Source organism: Eulemur rufifrons, chromosome 29 (assembly GCF_041146395.1).
Source record: "Eulemur rufifrons isolate Redbay chromosome 29, OSU_ERuf_1, whole genome shotgun sequence".
Taxonomy (NCBI): Eukaryota; Metazoa; Chordata; class Mammalia; order Primates; family Lemuridae; genus Eulemur; species Eulemur rufifrons.
In genome coordinates this window covers 94,690,341-94,709,988 of record NC_091011.1, presented here as the reverse complement: position 1 = coordinate 94,709,988, position 19,648 = coordinate 94,690,341, and the positions used below count along the sequence as shown (strand labels likewise).

Below are 19,648 nucleotides of genomic sequence, written 5' to 3'. Positions count from 1 at the left end.
CCTTCCCCTGCACTAAAATCACGTTCAGAGCCCCTATCTGGAAGTTTATTTAATGAAATAGGATAATGTTCATGATAATTTTTTAAGTGAAAAGTTAAATTGCTTTTGTAAAAAAATTGTTACTTAAAAATATTGTACTCTATAGAGTTACACTTCTACCAAATTATCCTTTGGAAATGCTCACATAAGTGCATGAAGACATATACGTAGATATTCATTGCAGCCTTTTTTTTGTATTAGGAAAACACAGGAAACCATGTAAATAATCCATTGACAGGGAATTGATTAAAACAACGTGGTAGACTCATAGGGTGGAATATGATGCAACAGTTAAAGATAAACTAGATCCAGAGTACTATCATGGAAAGACACTTAAATGAGACCATTAAGTGAAAATAAGACATAAAATTGCCTTTGATAGTTATACAATGTAAACACAACATAGGACTTTTCTTATATTTTAACATGTTGATATTTCATCCTCTGCAGACTCTCTTGGCCTTATAAGGGCTCACTCACTGAACACATCCTAGTGTTTGAGCTTGGAAATATAATAAAAAACTGTTTCCACCCATCCCGGGGAGAGTGCCTGGGTTAAGGGGAAAAATTAAGACAACTATGAAATGTTGAAACAGCAATTGTTCCTGGAAGTTAAGGTGCTGTTTTAAGTGTTGTAACTGTAAGGATGAATAAGGAGAGGTCCGGGATGCAGATGCTGGGCAGACAGAGCTGGGGTGAGGCAGCCCTGGGCTGAGAAGGCTTTCTGGGAGTCCTACTATCGCTGGTTGTCAACCTCAGCTGCAGACCAGGAGCCCCTGAGCAGCTTATGCCATTTCTGGGCCCCACCCCAGATGTTCTGATTTACTTGGTCTGGGTGATGCCTGGGAAATGACACTTGCATAGACTCTTTATGGGATTCTAATTTCTATTTGGGGTTAAAAATCAGCACATTAAAGCCTCACCATTTGCTGGTTCTGAGAAAAAGAAATCTTTACTCTGGAGTCTAATAAGGAAAAAGTTAAAATTTAGGCACCTATTTGAAAGATCAAAACTTGAAGTGAGCAGGGGGCACCCAGATTTGAACTGGGGACCTCTTGATCTGCAGTCAAATGCTCTACCCCTGAGCTATACCCCCTGTCCTTAGTATGATGCTTAATTAATGTCTTTAACTTGTGCAGTCACACCCAGACTACCTGTAACCTATGAGTTGCCACTTTGGGATGGGAGCTTTTGGGAGCTGTGAGGCCAGCTTCAGTGAAAACTCATCAACCTTGTGCATAACAAGACACAGGCTCCCCTCCCCTCCTCAAAAGCCCCACAGCCTGTGTCTTCCCTGCCTCCAGTCCTTAGCTGCAGGCAGCAGCCTGGGGAAGCATTGGCATTGGCTATTAGAATAGCCTTCAGAGTCAACTGCCCATGCTCCTCACGGTGGGCACCAACAAGCAAACTCCGACTGAGGAGGTGTCTGCCCTACACATGATAATGGAGTCAGAGTCTAGCCCTCTTGGCCCAATAATTGGTTCAGGGAACTTTCTACAGAATTACAATCTAGGACAAAAGATGACCCTTCCAGCCTCTGCTTCTTCAGTTAATATAGATGGAAAATGATAGAGAAGGATCCACTCCAAGAAAGGTGGCTGAGTAGATTTAGGAATCCTTAAAAGCATCAAGGGACCAATAGCTAACATGATTCAAGGTCCAAGAAATGCTATCAGAGAACAGTCCCATGTGACCCAGAGGCTTTCTTATGGCAGGCAAAGCCCCGTCCCATCTGGAAGAAACACTTGGATTAAGACCTGGCCTAGCACCTTTCACCTCCTCAGCCACGCGGGGGCCCCTCTTCCACTGCTGTCACAGGAGCTGGCAAACTGCCTTTCCCTCTCTTTGGAATTTCTTCCTTTACCTACGGGCCTTCCCCCTTGAAACCCTGGCAACCTTCTCAGAAGGCAGCCAGCAGCCACCCCTCCCAGCCTGAGGGGCTGCGGAAACAAAGACTTCCGCGGTGATTTCTACAATGACGTTAAAGTCCTCTGGAATTCCCTTTTCAGCAATAGGGTGGAGTGCCAAATAAAACGGAGAGGACTGATGAGCCTGCAGGGGTACAAAAGAGCTCCCCAGCGGCAGGGACTAGACACCAGTCTGAGTCCGGGCAGGAGGGCTGATGTAGCAGAAGACCTGGGACGTGTCTGGGTTATGGTGGTGTAAGGTTTCTTTGAAGTAGCAGGTGCCAGAGAAAGAAAGACGAGCAGAGTTGAAAGGGATAAGTAAAGAGGCTTTATTGGAGTGCTTCCGGTAACGAGTCCCCGAGAGAGGGACCCGGGCGAGCCTCACGGGACCCACGGGACCCAGAGAAGCCGCACCGCCCAGAAGTCTGAGTGGGTTTATATAGGTTTTTAGGGCTGGGGGATGGGAGTTTCTTCGGCCAGGAGTTGTCGGTGCGAGGAGTGAGGAATTTCTTTGTTTCAGCTTTGGGGCGGGTATTGAGGGACAGGAGGAGCCGCCTCTTTTTTCATAGGGAAGGGAGGGGTGCCTGCCCCCAGCCTTACAGGTGGCCCAGATGTTAGTAGCACAAGGATGATCAGGCACTTCCAGGGAAAAGTCTTGGGCCTCACACATGCTGAGGAGTCAGAAAGGAGACAGCCTTGCATAAAGACAGGGTATAGGAAGGGCTAAGCTCTTAAGGAAGGAGTGACTAGAAGACGGGAAGAAGAAAACCTATCCTGAGAATCTGGCCGTGGACTGACTGACCTTGGTTTGGGTCCTGAATTTGCACTCTTTATTGGATCTGAAATACTACAGGCAGTTATTTTAAGTTGGAGTCAGGTGTGCAGTGCCATAGGCTCCTGGCCAAATAAAAATCCCCCCTAGACTGCATCAGGAAACAAGCTTCAAAGAATGCCCGTTGATAGAGTTCTGACAAATTATAAGCCTGGGAGAAGCAGAGCAGCGTGGATGCCAACAGCGTGGATTCCGAACCCAGACAGCCTGGGCTCAAGCCCTGCCCCAGCTAGAAGAGCCTCAGCAGATTATTTACCCTCCCTATGCTCAACTGCAAAATCTGTGAAATGGGGATAATAATATTATTAATATATACTTGATGGATCATTCTGTTGCTTGAATGAGTTATTTGATGTAAAGCACTTAAAACAGAACTAGTGTATAGTGAGTTCGATACAGTACTTGCTGAACAAATAGAAAACTCACAAGAAAATGAGCTAACATTCATGAGCGTCACTGAAACCCAATGTGCAAAGACTCCAGGTATGGGCCAGGCGTGGTGGCTCACGCCTGTAATCCTAGCACTCTGGGAGGCCGAGGTGGGCGGATCGTTTGAGCTCAGGAGTTCGAGATCAGCCTGAGCAAGAGCGAGACCCCATCTCTACTAAAAATAGAAAGAAATTATATGGACAGCTAAAAATATATATAGAAAAAAATTAGCCGGGCATGGTGGTGCATGCCTGTAGTCCCAGCTACTCGGGAGGCTGAGACAGGAGGATCACTTGAGCTCAGGAGTTTGAGGTTGCTGTGAGCTAGGCTGACGCCACGGCACTCACTCTAGCCTGGGCAACAGAGTGAGACTCTGTCTCAAAAAAAAAAAAAAAAAAAAAAGACTCCAGGTATGAAAATTTAGAACAAATCAAAGGGGACCTTAGAACACAAGACAGAAGTGGAAACAATTGAGCAGCAAAGACTATCAAAAATGACCAACTATATTTTTAAATGAATCTTATAAATAAGACATTCAAGACATGAAAAACTGACATTTCCCTTTTTATTTGCTTTGTATTGATGTATAACTTACATACGGTAAAGTATACAATGAATCATTACATATGCATACACACGTAACCACCACCCAAATAAAAATATAGAAAATTTCTGGCACCTCAGAGAGTCCCTTGGACCCCTTCCCAATTATCCTGGCTCCCCCCAAAATAACCACTATTCTACCACCATGGATTAGTTTTGCTTGTTCTTAAATTTATACGCATGGAATCATACAGTAGTTCTTCCTTTGAATCTGTCTTCTTTCACCCAATCCCACGTCTGTAAAATTTATCCATGTTTGCCCGCTGTAGTTGTAATTTGTTCTTTTTAATTTCTGTTTAGTATTCCATTGTATGTCCATTATGACCTATTTATCTATCCAACTGTTGATGGGCATTTGAGTTGTTTCTGGTTTGGGACTATTAAGAGAAATGCTCTATGAGCATTCTTGTATGTATGTATGCACTCTCTGAAGTCTGTATCCAGGAATATAATTGCTGAGTAATAGACTGTTCCTATTTCCAACATTAACCAATAACCCCAGACAGTTTTCTAAAGTGGTTACACTGAATTACACTACCACAAGCAGGGCTTGAGAGTTACTATGCCCACCAACACTTAGGATCATCAGTCTTTTTAATTTTAACCATTCTGATGAGAATTATGGTGATATCTCATTGTGGTTTAATTTGCATCTCTCTAAAGACTAATGAGGCTTGAGCATCTTTTCATAGGCTTTTTGGTCATTTGGATGTCCACTTCCATGAAGTACTTAAGTATGTTGTTCATTTTTCTATTGTCTATATTTTTTCATTGTTTTGTGTAGTTCTTTATGTATTTTGAATATGAACTCATCTATTGCAGCAGATATCATTTCCTGCTCTGTGGTTTGCCTTTTTAAGCTCTTAGTGGTGTCTATTAATGATTAAGAGTTCTTAATTTTAATATGGTCACCTTTATCCATCTTTGTCTTTGTGGTAATATGTGCTTTTTGTGTCAAATTTAAAGGATCTTTTCCTATATTATCTTCCAAAACTTTATTGTTTTTCCTGTCAATTTTTGTTTCACAGTCACACTGGAACGGATTTTTGTGTATGGGGTGAGATAGAGTCCATTTGCTTTTTTTCTGTGTGGATACCCCATTACCCCAGTGTCATTTTAATGGACAAGTCAGCCTTTCTTCACTGCTCAGCAGTGCCATGTTGTCATCTGTCATCTGTTTATGTGTGTGTCTCTTTCTATTATTTTCCTGTCCTTGCCCTAATGCCACATGCTCTTACTTACTGCACTTTAGAATACATTTTGATAACTGGTAGAGTTGTCAAACTCTCCTTTGTCTTCAAGACTGTCTGCATTGATTTCTGCATTTCCATATATATTTAAAAATGGCTCGTCAAATTACACACACACACTCTTTTGGTATTTTGATCAAGATTGCATTGAAGTTCTAGATAAAGTAGGGAAAATTGACATCTTTATGTAATAATATTGAGGTTTCCAATCCACAAATGGTATATCTTCTCATTGTTTTAAATCTTCTCCAATTTCTCTCAACAACATTTTATAACTGCACAGGGTTTTTGCACATCTTTGGTTAGATTTATTCCCTGGAGTTTGACATTTTATGTTGTTGTACCAAGACCATCAAGCAGACAAAGGATTTCTCTCTCTTCAAGTAAGTTATATTTTTCTAGAAAGTTTTCCATGCCATGTAAAGATTATATTTTATTGCCGTAAAATTGCTCATAATATCATCTTATAATCTTTTTCATGTTTTTGGAAACTGTAATAACGTATCCTTTTTCTTTCCTGATATTGGTTATTAGTGTTGTCTTTGTTCATCTTGTCTGGGTTTATCATGTTTATTATTTGTTTCAAAGAAGAACTTTGGCATCATTGACTCTCTCTCTTGTTTGTATTTTATCCCATTAATTTATGGTTTCATTAATTAAACTTTATTATCTTCTTCCTTATTCTTTCATTGGGTTTATTTTACTGTTCCTTTTATACTGTTTTGGGATAGATGCTTAGTATGTTAATTTTCACCTTTTCTTTATATAATACTGTAGATGCGTTAAGGCTATAAATTGCCTTCTAAGTACTGATGGAGCTGCAACTGACAAGTTTCAATATCTAATATTTTCATCATCATTTAATTCAAAATATTTTCTAATTCCTATTACAATTTATTCTTTGACCCCCCCCCATGGGTTATTTAGAAGTGTAATTTTTAGTTTCTGAATATATGAGGATTTTCTAATATTTTTTGGATTTGCTAGTTATTTGATGTTATCAATTTCTAGCTTAATTTTATTTTGGTCAGAAAACATACTCTTTGTGATTTCAGTATGCTGGAATTTGTTAAAGCTTGCTTTATGGTTCAGTATATAGTCAGTTTTTGTCAATGTTCCCTGTGCTTGAAAAAAATGCATGTTCTTCAGTTAAGTACAAGATTCTTTACATGTTAGTTAGGTCAAGGTTGTGAGTCATGTTGTTCAAATCTTCTGTATCCTTTTGATATTATCTGTACTTGTTCTATCAATTCACAAGAGAGGGTTTTGAAGATATTTCAAATAAGAGATCCAGGGGAGGTTTGTCCGTTTCTCTTTCTTAGTTCTGTTAAGTTCTGCTTAATATGTTTTGAGGCTGTATTAGGTGTGCCAAATTTAGAATTGTACACTTTCCCAGTTGAACTTTTTGTCAATACAAAAAGACTTTCCTTATCCCTGGTAATGCTTTTTGCCTATTTTGTCTGGTGTTAATATAGCTACATCGTATATAGTTGCCATAAGTACATATATCTTTTTCTGTCCTTTTATTTTTAACATTTCTGTCTCCTAATGTTTTAGATATATCTCTTGTGAACAAGATATAGTTGTTTTCTTAAAAAAATTCAGTGGCATTCTTTGTCTTTTAATTTTGGCATTTAATAAATTATATTTAGTGTTAATACTGATAACATTTTAATTTAAATTTTCTATCTTGTTTGTACTGCAAGTTCTAGTTTCTTTTTTTCTCCTTTATCGTCTTCTTTTAGAAACTATAGGAAGAGACCCTCAGAGTTTAGAGATGAGATCCCCCACCCCCAGCCTGGAATGTAACTGGTAAAAATCCACAAGTGTCCACTGAGCTAATGGAGTCCCTGGCAGAGGGGACCACCCAAAAGATGGTTCGTGTGTGGCTGACAGCAGCTGGCACTGGGCTGTACACAAGGGCACCGGCAAGCTTGTCTACTTCTCAGAGGACCCAGACTCCTTGGGCAGGATCCGCAGAGCCTGTGAAAACAGAGAGCTGGAGAGTCAGTCAGTGGCACTTTCCCTGATGGGCAGGGATGGGTGTGCTGGGGCCAGCAATGTTCTCAGTGCCCAGGAGAGGTGGGCTTCAGGGAGGACCTCCGATAGAACCACAGCCCTCCCCTTCGCTCTGTCCCTCTGCTGAGATTACAGGCTCCTCGGTGACCTGCTCTCTCCCCGCTCTGTCCTCTCGCCCCCACGTGAGGCGTTACCTCCGCTTTGCCAAGAGGATAGAAGCAGGCAGACCTGCAGAGACATCTCTCTTCAGCTATTCTTAGCCCCTTCCCTTCTGTCTCGGAGAAAACGCTCCCCTCCTCCCTTCCAAAGCCAACCGCTCCATCTGTACTCTTGTCCCTGTAACTGAATAGATTTCATTCCTTCTCAGTCTTGTTCCTCCCCCAGCCAAAAGCATGCTCCAGTCTCTCTCCTAAGTTAGATTAGGTTTCCCACTCTTCTCTCTGGAAAAAAGACATTTTCACTTTCTGACTCTACTTTCTCACGTTTTTCCTCATCCTGTACATCTGATCAGTCACCAATTCCTATATATTTTATTCTGAAAGTTTCTCTCGAAGTCCTTTTTCTCCTCCACATTTGTTTCCTTACTCTGTGTGTCATTGGGCAAGTTATTTTAACCCTATAAGCTTCAGTTTCTTCTTCTTAAATAAGGATAAGTTTCTTGTGACAAATATGGTAGCTGATGATAAATTGCCTAGCATGGTACTAGCACGTCGTAGGGGCTCAAAAAGTAATAATAATACCAGTGCCTTGTCCTTGTCTTTTGGCAAACTCCAAACCACGCTCAGTAATGTTTCCTGAGTGATATCCTGAAATAAAGGCCCTGACTTTGCTACAGCACGCAGGACTCCCTGTTGCTCACAGGACAAAGGCCAAATGCTGAAACATGCCTTACAGACTCTCCAGTCTCCTTCCATGCAGTAGGCCACGGTCACACTCCCTCCGCCCTCTGCTCTGCACACTCGTCACACACATACACTCCCAACCTACTCCCCTACTCCACATGCGCGCATGCACTCCTGCCGGCCTGAGCACACACACGCGTGCACACACGTGCACACAAACACGTGCATCTACGCCTTTTAGACCCAGGAGACACTGCAGCATCATCACATCTTTGTTTCTTTGCACACTGTCAGTCTGCTGTGTCCTTCCCACACCCGCCCACACGCTCCCCTTCAAGACCCTGCCGGCCCTCACCACCTCTGTGGAGCTGTCACTAAGTCTGCACCCGGAGGTAGTAGTTGTTTTTGCTGGCAGAAGCGCCCGATGCTCCGGCCCTTTGTAAGCAGCGAAGACACCCAGGAAGAGTTTCTGATTTGGTTCCTGCAAACTGTGCAGAGAGATTCAGCTTTCTCCATCAAAACTACAGACCTGGGCCTCCTTGACCATCGTGGCTCAAGGGGAATGGGCAAAATTCAGGCGTAACCACACTACCAGCAACCACGATTCCGTTTTCTTAATGTGTAAAGGAAGTTTCAAAGGGGAGTCTGTATCTTTCATCAGCTTTTGAGTCCATGAACAGAAGTGGGCTGTTGGTTCAAACTGTGTGAGTTCAACATAGATTCATGGTTTTTATTATATAAATTGGGTGTGTGGAAACAGTTCCTTAGAGAGTGGATAAGAAATCCAAGTAATATGAGACTTGTTGGGAATCAGCTTATACCTAAATACACCTCTGCCATGAGGAACAGAGGACAAACATCCTCCCACACTGGTGGCCTGGTTTTAGGAGCTTCTCTAGGGACATTGGTGCTGGCATTTCATGTCTGCTGGAAAGAATAACTCAACATCCAGTAAGACAAGACTAAAACTGTAACTGAGCAGTGGGCTCACTGCTTGATGTGCACAGAAGCCAATACTACTGCACTAGCTTTTGAGAAAAGAAAAAGCTTTATTGAGAATGGACTGGCAAGGGGACAGGAGGCAACCCTCTGTCTCCCCAATCTGGGGGTAGGGGTTCAAGCTTTAATGGCATTTCTAATTAGTCGCAGGTGATGCCAGTGCAGCCACTTTGCCAGACTGGTGGTGGTAACAGGAGGTTAAAGTCCTTTCCATTGCGTACGCCCAAGCAATTTTGGCTTTGCACCACCTGTAACAACTTACACAATGGTTAATTGGTTTGAGCTTACAAAACCATTGCCTTTAGTAGACACTGTCCAAAACAAATAGTTCAGTGGTAAAAACTACCACCTGTTCATTTACCTGAGGGTAGATTGTTTTCAGCTAAGAATAACAACAGATGTTTGAATCCTAGGCATTGTTCTAAGTGCTTTAAATTCTCAGAGAAAAGCCTATGAGGTGGTACTATTCTTATCCTCCATTTTACAGATGCAGACACCAAGACACAACAGAGATTGAGCAACTTATGCAAAGTTGCAAAGCAACTTATGCAACTCACACGCCCCAGCGAGCATCCAGGAGGCTCTGCCTCTTGGAATAAAAATCAGACATCCCACGGGAACTTCTGAGGTTGTCCTGCTGCTGTAGATGTATGCAAGAAACAAGTCATCTTCGTAACTCCAGAGCACGGCAGACTGCTCGGCACCTCCTCCATAAATGACATTCAGTGACTAAATGACTGACTCGCCTGTAACCCTCTTGACTTCCTCAGTCTCCCTCAAGTCTTCACCGCCAAGCTGTGCTTGTCCTTGTTAGCGCAGCCTCATGGGACTAACATCCCCCCACCCCCAAACCTTAGCCTGCCAGTGAGGAATCTGGGAATTCAGAAACGCAGCTCATCTCTCAGTGGCTGATCCTGGACCAAACCAAGCACCGTTTCTCCCTGACGGAGAGCGTGGGATGGAAGCATGGAGCCGTGGCACGGGGAGGTTGGAAGGGCTGTCCACCGAGCACTTGCTAAGACCTGCTGTGTGTACATTGTACTAATGAGGTGGAGGATTCCAAGGCAAGGCAGCCTTTATGGCATTTGGGTGATTATAATGGGATCGAAGAGATAAACCCCAAATACATACAAGGAACATCATTGTGGCCCCATGTTCATGCCTACCTAACACATAAAAGGGACATCAGTGTGGCCCTATGTCCATGCCCACCTAACACATAAAAGGGACATCAGTGTGGACCCATGTCCATGCCCACCTAACACATAAAAAGGACATCAGTGTGGCCCCATGTCCATGCCCACCTAACACATAAAAGGGACATCAGTGTGGACCCATGTCCATGCCCACCTAACACATAAAAGGGACACCAGTGTGGCCACAGGCCCACCTGAGATGCATGTGGATGAAGTTAGCTACCAAAATTCCATGTAAGTGTGAACTAAAATAAAATCTTAAGCTCCTCCCCAGCTGACTGAATGGAGCCCCCTCTTGGCCAAGGGGATACCCTAAAACTGAATTGCTAGCCATGAAAAGGGAGGTCAGACAGGACTCATCATGCCCCCTCCCTTCTTGTAGATATCTTTTGAGTCTGGGAATGTTTTCCATTGACATAAGTAAGGGGGCACCTGGATTTGAACCAGGGACCTCTTGATCTGCAGTCAAATGCTCTACCCCTGAGCTATACCCCCACAACAACAATACTATCTGGTTAATGTCTTTCACCTGTATGGTAACACTCAGCTCTGCATAATTAAATTATAGCTCCTTTCAAGCACATACTTTCTGGAAGGTGCCAGACCTGACTTGTAGGAAGACACTTTCCCCCAGCTCAGCAGTTTTCCAGGCCTGCCTTGGGTGGAGCTGTCAGCAGGAGGAAGGGAGAGAAGCTGCCTGCAGAACTCCAGCCCATTTCCCATGGCCTTTCTGGGTTAGTCCAGGAGCTGGCCAGCGATCTCCAGAAGCATCCACAGACTCCTGCCTGGGTTCCCAGGCCCTCGCTCGTCCTCCTTCAGTGAAGACAGAGTGGACCGTAATTCAGATGCTATCACAGAGCTCCACGAGTCGGGGTCTGTAGGAGCGGCACTGTAGAACCCCTATCTCCCTTGTTAGAGTAGCTAAGCCAGGCTTTGCCTGCGAGGTTGAAGCAGGTGTGTGAGTGAGCACCGGCACGGGAGAAGCCAGTTCCCCAGATGAAATGGCCACACTGTGTGAAGAACCTGGATGCTGCAATGTGTCTCCCTAAGTGTGGCCACTACTCCAGGGCACCAAATCGCTGCAGTGGGAAGTGGGGGAGGGTGACAACAGGGTTACCATTCACTGTGTGTTCCTGGGAAGTCTGCCTTGTAAAAACCCAGAAGAATTCTGCAAAACGGCCCCTGCCTTCTATGTGAGAATCCAGTAAGTTTGAGAAATTACATACATGCAGGGGGACGGGGAGCCAGATACCCACAGTACTAGTGCAGGAAGAGATGGGAAGAGGTTATCTAGCCAGATTGTCGCTGTGCAAGGGCTGACCTATAGCTTCCAGTTCCAGGGAGAATCATAGTTGGACTGGATGAAAAGAAACTGGAATATGACCAACAGCTTCTATGAAGAGGAAAATTGTGGTAGGGGGCACCTGGATTTGAACCAGGGACCTCTTGATCTGCAGTCAAATGCTCTACCCCTGAGCTATACCCCCCTACTTATCATGGGTGTCTAATAAGCACCTTTCACCTTCATAGTCACACCCAGCACTCCTATAGCACATTGGAAGTTTGTACTTATTTCTGGAGCATTGGTAAGACCAGCAATCTGATTCCTCCACAAACTCACCCCAGAAAGGTCCTTCCCCAAACCTCTGGGTCCGCAAACCCCACCCCCTGCTCACTGGCCTGAATATCTCTCCTCTTTTCCTCAGCCCATGGTGACAGCAACAGCTAGGAGAAGCAACGACATTTACTACTGGAGCAGCCTCTAGGCTGCACATGCCTGATTTCCTCTTGTTATACACTACAAAACAGCAATTTGAAGAGATGCTGCCCAACCTCTTTCGAGACACATGCAGTACCTACATCTGAAGACAGCACTCAGTCTGTGGATCTGTACGTTAAACCCTGTGCATTAAACGGTTGGGGAAGTTGGTGAACTGTAGATGGGTAGGGGACACCTGACAGCTGGCCCTACTGGCTCCTTCTCTGCCTGCCTTGCTCCTGCCTGTAGCTCTGCAAGAGCCTGGCCAGGCTCCCTGCATGGGGCGCCCACATCCTTCCTCACTCTTTAAAACTTGCAAAAGAATTGACTTGCCCATAAAATATAATGGTATTTATCTCTTAGGCTAATATTTTATGGGAGTAAGCAGATTGCAGCTACAATTATATATATAGATACAGATAGATAGAGAGAGAGAGAGAGAGAGACTCATTGTGTCACACTGGGTAGAGTGCAGTGGTCATCATAGGTCACTGCAACCTCCAACTCCTGGGCTCAAATGATCCTCCTGCCTCAGACTCCTGAGTAGCTGGGACTACAGGTGTGTGCCATCATGCCTGGCTAATTTTTCTATTTTTCGTAGAGACAGTGTCTTGCTCTTTCTCAGGCTGATCTCGAACTCCTGAGCTCGAGAGATCCTCCTCCCTGGGCCTCCAGTGTGCTAGGATTACAGGCATGAGCCACCACGCCCGGCCACAATTACATGATTATGCACTATTATTGTACCCTTGTTGGGGGTGGGGTGGAGAAGTCTGCCAGGGATTAAGCAGGGTTGGTTCCAGATTTTTGGTTTTAGCTGTTGTTGTTGCTTTTGAGTCTACAGAGAGCTCGAATGGAGAACACAGGCAGACAAGGGGGGAAGAGGGGTCTCCTGAGTCCCAAACAAAGATTTCCAGTGGCATAAAACAGGGCAGTCAGCCCACACACAGAGGTCTGACACAGCCTGCAGGAGTGAATTGAATAGAAGCCCCTATCGATAATGCTGTGGTTTTATTGACCTGAAGTCAGAATGCTCACCAAGCACATGCGACCTGCCAGCCAAGTGGACGCTGCCACGAGGAATAGCTGAGCACTAATTAGGATGGAAGTGAAACCACTGCCTTGCCAGTCTTTCTCCCAGATTCCCTCAGTCAGCAGTAAGCAGCTCACCTTGTTCATCTCCCTGAGAAAACACTGCAGCTCACTCAGCCCCCTGGGCACTGGGGGTCTCCGCTGCTCCCACCAGAAACAGATGTCTCGGGTGCATTTCCCGTGCTCCCCTTACCAAGCGGATGATGGGGTCCATGTGTGAACTCCGGGCAGGGAAATAGCCCCAGGGCATGGCGTGGGTCACCTGACCAAACGTGGCCTGTCGCCCCCGGTGTAACCGCCACTTCGTGGCAGTGAAGCTGTTCAGGTGCCGTCCTTGCTGCCCCCTCCACTCCGCAGAGACCCTGCCGGAGCCGCTCAGGGTGGAGCACCAGGCGAGGCCCCATGTTAGGCAGCCCCTGGGGGTGAAGGTTCAAGAGGAGTCCAGTCCCTGCCCCTCGAGGGGATGAGAGGCTGCAGGAGCGCAAGCAGCCAGGCTCTGAGGATAGAGTTAATGAGGGGAGAGCGTCAGCCTGGGGCTGCAGAAATCTAGGGGCTGTTAGACAAAGCTCTAGATTGTTCTCTCTTCTTTCTTTGCAGGAAGACTCCAGACCACAGAACCCAGAGGTGAAGATGCATTTATTTGTTCAGTAAGTGAAAAACTGCAGGAGGGTGGGAGGCCCATGGATTTGACCCAGACACCACTTGACCTGCAGGCAAATGCTGTACCCTCAGCCATACCCCTCACTTGTAACTGTTTCTAATAAGCCCCGTTCAGCCTCTTCAACACCTGGGTTTCTTCCTGGCTGGCCAGTGGGGACAGCCCCACTGCAGGCTACACCCAGTCCTGCTCTCCCTCTTTCCCCCAGGCCTGACCTCCTCCCCCTGGCAGCCTGACCCTGCTGCCTCTTCTGTCCTCAGTGGCAGAGGCATCAGCTTCGAAGGCCATTGGAGTTATCCCAGAAAGGCTGTTAGAATGACCCAGCACAGGGGTACAGGACAGTCCCCGGATGGCCTTGGCCCACCAGGGCTCCCCCTTTTCTTTCTTGTAGTTCTCAGAATAACTATTGAAAGTGCTGGGAATGGACATCCCAAGGTAAGGAGAAACTGTCAGGAACAACCCAGGCTCTGCCCTGTCCCTCGTAGAACAGGATGTCCTGCAACACTTTAGCCCAGTGATTGCAACATCCTGGGGTAGAAAACCTGGAGTGCAGGGCTTTCTGGGTCCCCCAGCTGCAGTGTGAAGCAGGGCACACGCAGATGAGATTCCATCTGCCCTGGGCGGCTTTCCTGAGCCCTGCGGGACCAGCTAACCGTACATCCTGGCTTCTGTTGTCCCTTGCTGCCCACATGTGAGGAATAAGGTTGTTTCACTTCACTCGTATGAGTGTCTGTCTCACCTAACAAATCAGCATCTCTGGAGATGGAACCCAGAAAATCTGTGTATTTAATCACACTCCCAGGTAATTCTGGTGCTCAGACACATTTGGCAACTTTTGAGTTTGGTCTGCACTTGCATATTATATGCCTGAAAGAAAAGAAAAAGGAAGACTGTAATAAAAGGCCTGCCTGAGTCCACACATCACCTTAATAACATGATCACGGCTAGAGCCACATTTCTATAATAGTTCTGAGACTTTGCATTGCCCCAGCCTGGAGAGGACTAGTTTCTTTCCCACCCACTCTTTGCTTTCTTCCCACCAACTTCTCCTCAATCTGTGAGGTGACATGAGGCATTCTGAAGGTGCCATTTGGTGTGTGTCAGGGTACTAAAAGTGAGTTCGAGGGGGCACCTGGATTTGAACCAGGGACCTCTTGATCTGCAGTCAAATGCTCTACCCCTGAGCTATACCCCCTCAGCTTTTAAAGTTGTCTAATAAGTACTATTTCACCTGTGTTGCAACACCCACACCTCCTGTGCACTGAAATTTCTATTAACTCTTAAAAGTTCTGGAGATGTTGTAATTTTTCCACACAGTAAATTAGCCCTTTTGACCCTCTTCTTCCACACGGATGTCTCCCTACTTTTGGCCCCCAGAAGCCTTCTCTGCTCATTGTGCCCTTTCATCTTTCTCAGTACCACTTTGAAGGCATCTGCTTGGAGAACCATTGCCAAGAGCAGGACCACGCCTTCATTCCGTGCTCTCCTCCCTAAGCTGCACCGACTTCCAGTGTGCCCGGGCATCCTCTCTCCCGCCCTTGCCCCCTCACCACTGGTGGGTTTGGGGGCCCTGCTGCCTCTGCCCTTCTTTATTCTCACCTCAGCTATTCTTGGGTTTTGGCAGGGTCTTGACTGAACCTAGGGAAACTCAGACAAATTATTTTAATTATTTGGCCTGAAAGGCCACAAACCCCATCTTGGAATCCAGGAAGCCATCCCAGCTTGTCCCAAAGGGCCTCAGACCAGGAGGTCAGCATAGCTGGAGCAGCAAGGACCAGAGAGGTCTCCTCTGCTGGCCAAAGCCCTGCCCTAGGCACAGCACCGCAGTCCCTGGGAAGTGACCCTTGCCCCTGGCCAACACCCTACATTAAGGCCACCACTGGGATCAAAAGGCTACATAGATCCCAAAATTGTAGAGAAAGGACCCCCACCCAAAGGGGCACATGGGTGACAGTGCCCGTGATAACTGTGTCAGGGAGGACAAAGCCCAGGATGCTCAGAGGCTTGCAAAAGAAATTTAGAACAAGGAGAATTTCTCCCTGCCATTCATTCAGTTTAGATTAGTTGCTTATGATTGTCACACAAGTAATAAATGCTCATTGTTGGAAAGTGAAAATGCAATCTCTGCGTCTCTACAGTGCTGAACACAGCATTGTGCATGAAAGTTGGTATGCAGTAAATCTGGTGGATGGAAGGAAAGACAGCAAAGACATCTCAGTGCGGGGTAAGTATAAATTACCTGAGGCAGCACCAGTCAGGTGACGCTGCCTGGCGTTGGGTTCTCCAGGCTCTTGAGCGTGCATGTTCCCCTGGCTCCCTCAGTTTTATCAGATATGAAGCCTTATTGTAATGCCATAAGGCAGTGTGATATTGGCCCAAGAATAGACAAACAAGACTAATGGAGTAGAATAGAGATCCCCAAAATGGACCTATCCATAGACTTTAGAAACATGACATATGAGAGAGGTGGCACTGTGGATCAGTGGACAAAGTATGGAATTTCTGATAAAGATTGCTAGGATAGTAGATATCCATGCACAAAATAAATTCTAGGATTCAAGACTTAACTGTAAAAAAAAAATCTACAAAACTTTAAGAAAGAAAATATAAGAGAAACCCCTTAGGACCTCGGAGTAGGAGAAGGATTTTTAAATTAAGACACACATATAAAAAGTATTTTAAAAAGGATCAATACATTCTGGTTCATTGAAATTAAGAACTTTTCTGTTCCAAAAATTTTTGGAAAGAAAGTAAAAATGTGAGTCACATATCAGGAGAAGAGATTTGTAGATCATTGTGTCCATCAAGGTAGAGTAAGAAATCAGAAACTATACTAGGCGTTTCAACAGAAAGAATTTAATACAGGGAATTTTTTAAATAGGTGTTGATAAAATGAAAAGACAAAAAGAGAACCTGGAGGTGATGAAGAGATAATGACTGGAATAAGCTTCTCTCTCCTAGTGTTGAGAGAAAAATGGGAAGATGTTGCAGTTATTAGAATGAAGAAGCTTGGAGAAGGGGCTCTGAAGAGTTAGGCCTCAGACTTGTGAGGATGGGGTGCTGCCCAGAGGGTGGATCTCTCAGGTGGAGCCCTGCCAGCGAGGCTGGTTCTGGGAGTGCCACAAAAAAGCTGGCACTAGACCCTGTGCTGCCAGCGTGAAGGGGCATTGCTGGGGCTGCCCCAGCAGGAACAACAAGCAGAACAAACGCAAGCCCCGCTCTTCTCCTTCTACCGTCCTAATTTCATCTATCCCCTCAATTGGCAGAACCTGACAGAGAGCCAGCAAATGCATTAGAAAGGTGCTTCGCAGAATGTCAGCCCCAGCACCACAAGCAGAGCAAAGAAGGGTAGGCTGAGAGCTGAGAGACAGTGTGGTTTAATAGCAACCATGTGACCAACAAAAGACTTCCATCCAGAACATGGGTTTCGCATCAGTAAGAGAATGGCCATAAAACAAGAGAAAAATAAGCAAAGAACTTGACAAGCATTTCTCAGAAGAACTGTGGAAGACCACTGAACATACAGAAAATGTTTAACCTGGCCAGGCACGGTGGCTCACGCCTGTAATCCTAGCATTCTGGGAGGCCAAAGTGGGAGGATCACTTGAGCTCAGGAGTTGGAGACCAGCCTGAGCAAGAGCGAGACCCCATCTCTAGTAAAAATAGAAAAATTAGCCAGGCGTGGTGGCAAGCGCCTGTAGTCCCAACCACTCAAGAGGCTGAGGCAGGAGGATCACTTGAGCCTCGGAGTTTGAGGTTGCAGTGGGCTATTATGATGCTGCTTCACTCTAGCCTGGGTGACAGAGCGAGACTCTGCCTCAAAAATAAATAAATAAATAAATAAAACAAAACAAAACACACTCGAAAATGCTTAACCTCAGTGGTAATCAGGTAGATGAAATTTAAAATGAGATATCATTTTACAGTCATTAAATTGGTAAAAATTAAATTTTCTGACACTCCAGTGGGTGTAGACCAGAGAGAGCTCTTATATACTTCTGGTAAGAGTATACATCTGTATAGCCTCTTTGGAAAACACCCTAGCATTATTCAGTGAAACCGGTCATACGTATACCCTAATTTTTCTCTTGGGTATATGCCCTTGAGAAATTCTTGTACATGTGCACTAGGATACACATTTAGAGATATTCATAGCCTTTTTTCCTTCAATAATAGCAAAAATCTGGAAGCAACCCAAAAGTACATGTGGCAAGTATTGATGTATGCCTCTGAGCCCCAAATTCACCCTTTTTGCCTGCTTTGTGAGATTAGATCTGGGCCCTTTAAATATTTTTCTTCTGCCACATAGCACCAAAGCTTTGTCAGCAGGGGATGTTGGAGAAACATTGCAGGACAGGGGGATTGGCCTCCTGGTTGCAAAGTGCTCCCTTAGGAGTCTTCTGCAGCCGCTCTTCCCGTGCCCAGCTCCTACGGTGCACGCAGCTTCTCTAGCACAGTTTCCCACAGCACCCATGGCATTTCTGGGGCCCAACTCCAATAGTACCCAGTGGTCAGCAGCACCCAGAGGCCAACAGCTTCTCCTAGTGCTTGCACTAGGGCAGTTTAGTAGTGAAGTGCCTTCAGTAAGATACCTCTCCATGAATAGCTTTCTCTTCCCCTGTGGGCAGGCTTCCTGTCATTTCCACCAACACAGCACTGCAGTGATTTCTCTGCCATCCCTCAAGCCAAAACCAGGCCCTCTCCAACAAGCTCTGGTTCACTGTTCCGGCTGTGGCTTGGAGTTCTTCCTTGGGCGCTCTACTTTAGCCCTGGGGAGTAGCTACACCTTAGATCTTCTATTCCTACACTCTTCAGAGTTCTATTTTCTTGTTACTAGTGAATCCCTTGATACTCCAATCTCCTGTTATAGTTAATATTTTTTATTTAAAATTTCTGTTCCGATTACTGTGTGGTTTCTCTCTCCTGATGAGACCCAGGCTGAGCCCATCAATCCTGCCTCCTGGGTGGTCACTATGGATGAACGGTCTGTGTTCCTCACCATCGCCAACCCCCCACTTGTATGCCACATCCTTGCTCTTCTCGCCTGGTCAAAGACATCTATTCAGTAACACTCTCTCTCTTTTCTTTTAACTGATGAAATTCACATAACAAACAACCATTTTAAAGTGTACAATTTGGTGGCATTTAGTGCATTCTCAATGTTGCGCAGTCACCACCTCTCTCTAGTTTCAAAACTTTTTCATCATCCCAGAAGAACAACTTATACCCATTCATTATGTAATTAATTCCTGTTCTCCCTCCTCCGTCTCCAGGAAAATATTAATCTGCCTTTTGTCTCTATGGATTTACCTATCCTGGATATTTCACATAAAAGAAATCACACAATATGTGATTGTGTGTGTCTGGCTTCTCTTCCTTAGCATGATGTTTTCAAGTTTCATCCACATGGTGGCATGTGTGAGGATTTCATTCCTTTTTAGGGCTGAGTAATACTCCACTGCATGTATGTACCACAGCTGGGTGTTCATTCATTCACAGACAGACATTTATCTGGTTGGTCTCCACCTTTTGGCTACTGTGAGTAGTGCTGCTCTGAGCATTCACAAGTAAGTATTTGCTTGAGTCCCTATTTTCAGCTCTTTTACATATATACCTAGAAGAGGAGGTGCTGGGTCATATGATAATTCTGTTTTTAACTTTTTGAAGAACGGCCAAACAATTTTTCACAGTGACGGCACCATTGTACATTCCCACCAGCAATGCACAGTGTCCTTATTTGTCGTAGTGAATGTGAAGTGTTGTCTCATTGTGGGTTTACTTTGTATTTCCCTAATAACTAATGATGTTGAGAATCTTCTCATGTGCTTCTTGGACATTTGTATATCTACTTTGGAGAAATGTCTATTCAAATCCTTTGTCATTTTTTAATTGGATTGTTTGTCTTTTTGCTATTAACCCTCTTCCTTTTGTGTCATTAATTTTCTTCTCCCCCCTACCAGTCCCATTATTGTATAAACATTTTCTCATTATTTCTCTGAACAACAAACTTCACCAAGCCCTGGCCT

General features: G+C 45.1%; 4 non-coding genes and 1 pseudogene across 4 annotated transcripts; 1 reads left to right on the top strand and 4 right to left on the bottom strand.

Moving 5' to 3' along the window:
• LOC138377035 (proteasome subunit alpha type-7-like) overlaps positions 1-19,648 on the top strand; it is a 73,447-nt pseudogene that overhangs the window by 22,434 nt on the left and 31,365 nt on the right.
• On the bottom strand, positions 1,064-1,135 carry TRNAC-GCA (transfer RNA cysteine (anticodon GCA)). The gene has a single exon. It is a non-coding gene; the product is annotated as a tRNA-Cys (tRNA).
• TRNAC-GCA (transfer RNA cysteine (anticodon GCA)) lies at positions 10,540-10,611 on the bottom strand. Its single transcript has one exon. It is a non-coding gene; the product is annotated as a tRNA-Cys (tRNA).
• Positions 11,532-11,603, bottom strand: TRNAC-GCA (transfer RNA cysteine (anticodon GCA)). Its single transcript has one exon. It is a non-coding gene; the product is annotated as a tRNA-Cys (tRNA).
• Positions 14,746-14,817, bottom strand: TRNAC-GCA (transfer RNA cysteine (anticodon GCA)). Its single transcript has one exon. It is a non-coding gene; the product is annotated as a tRNA-Cys (tRNA).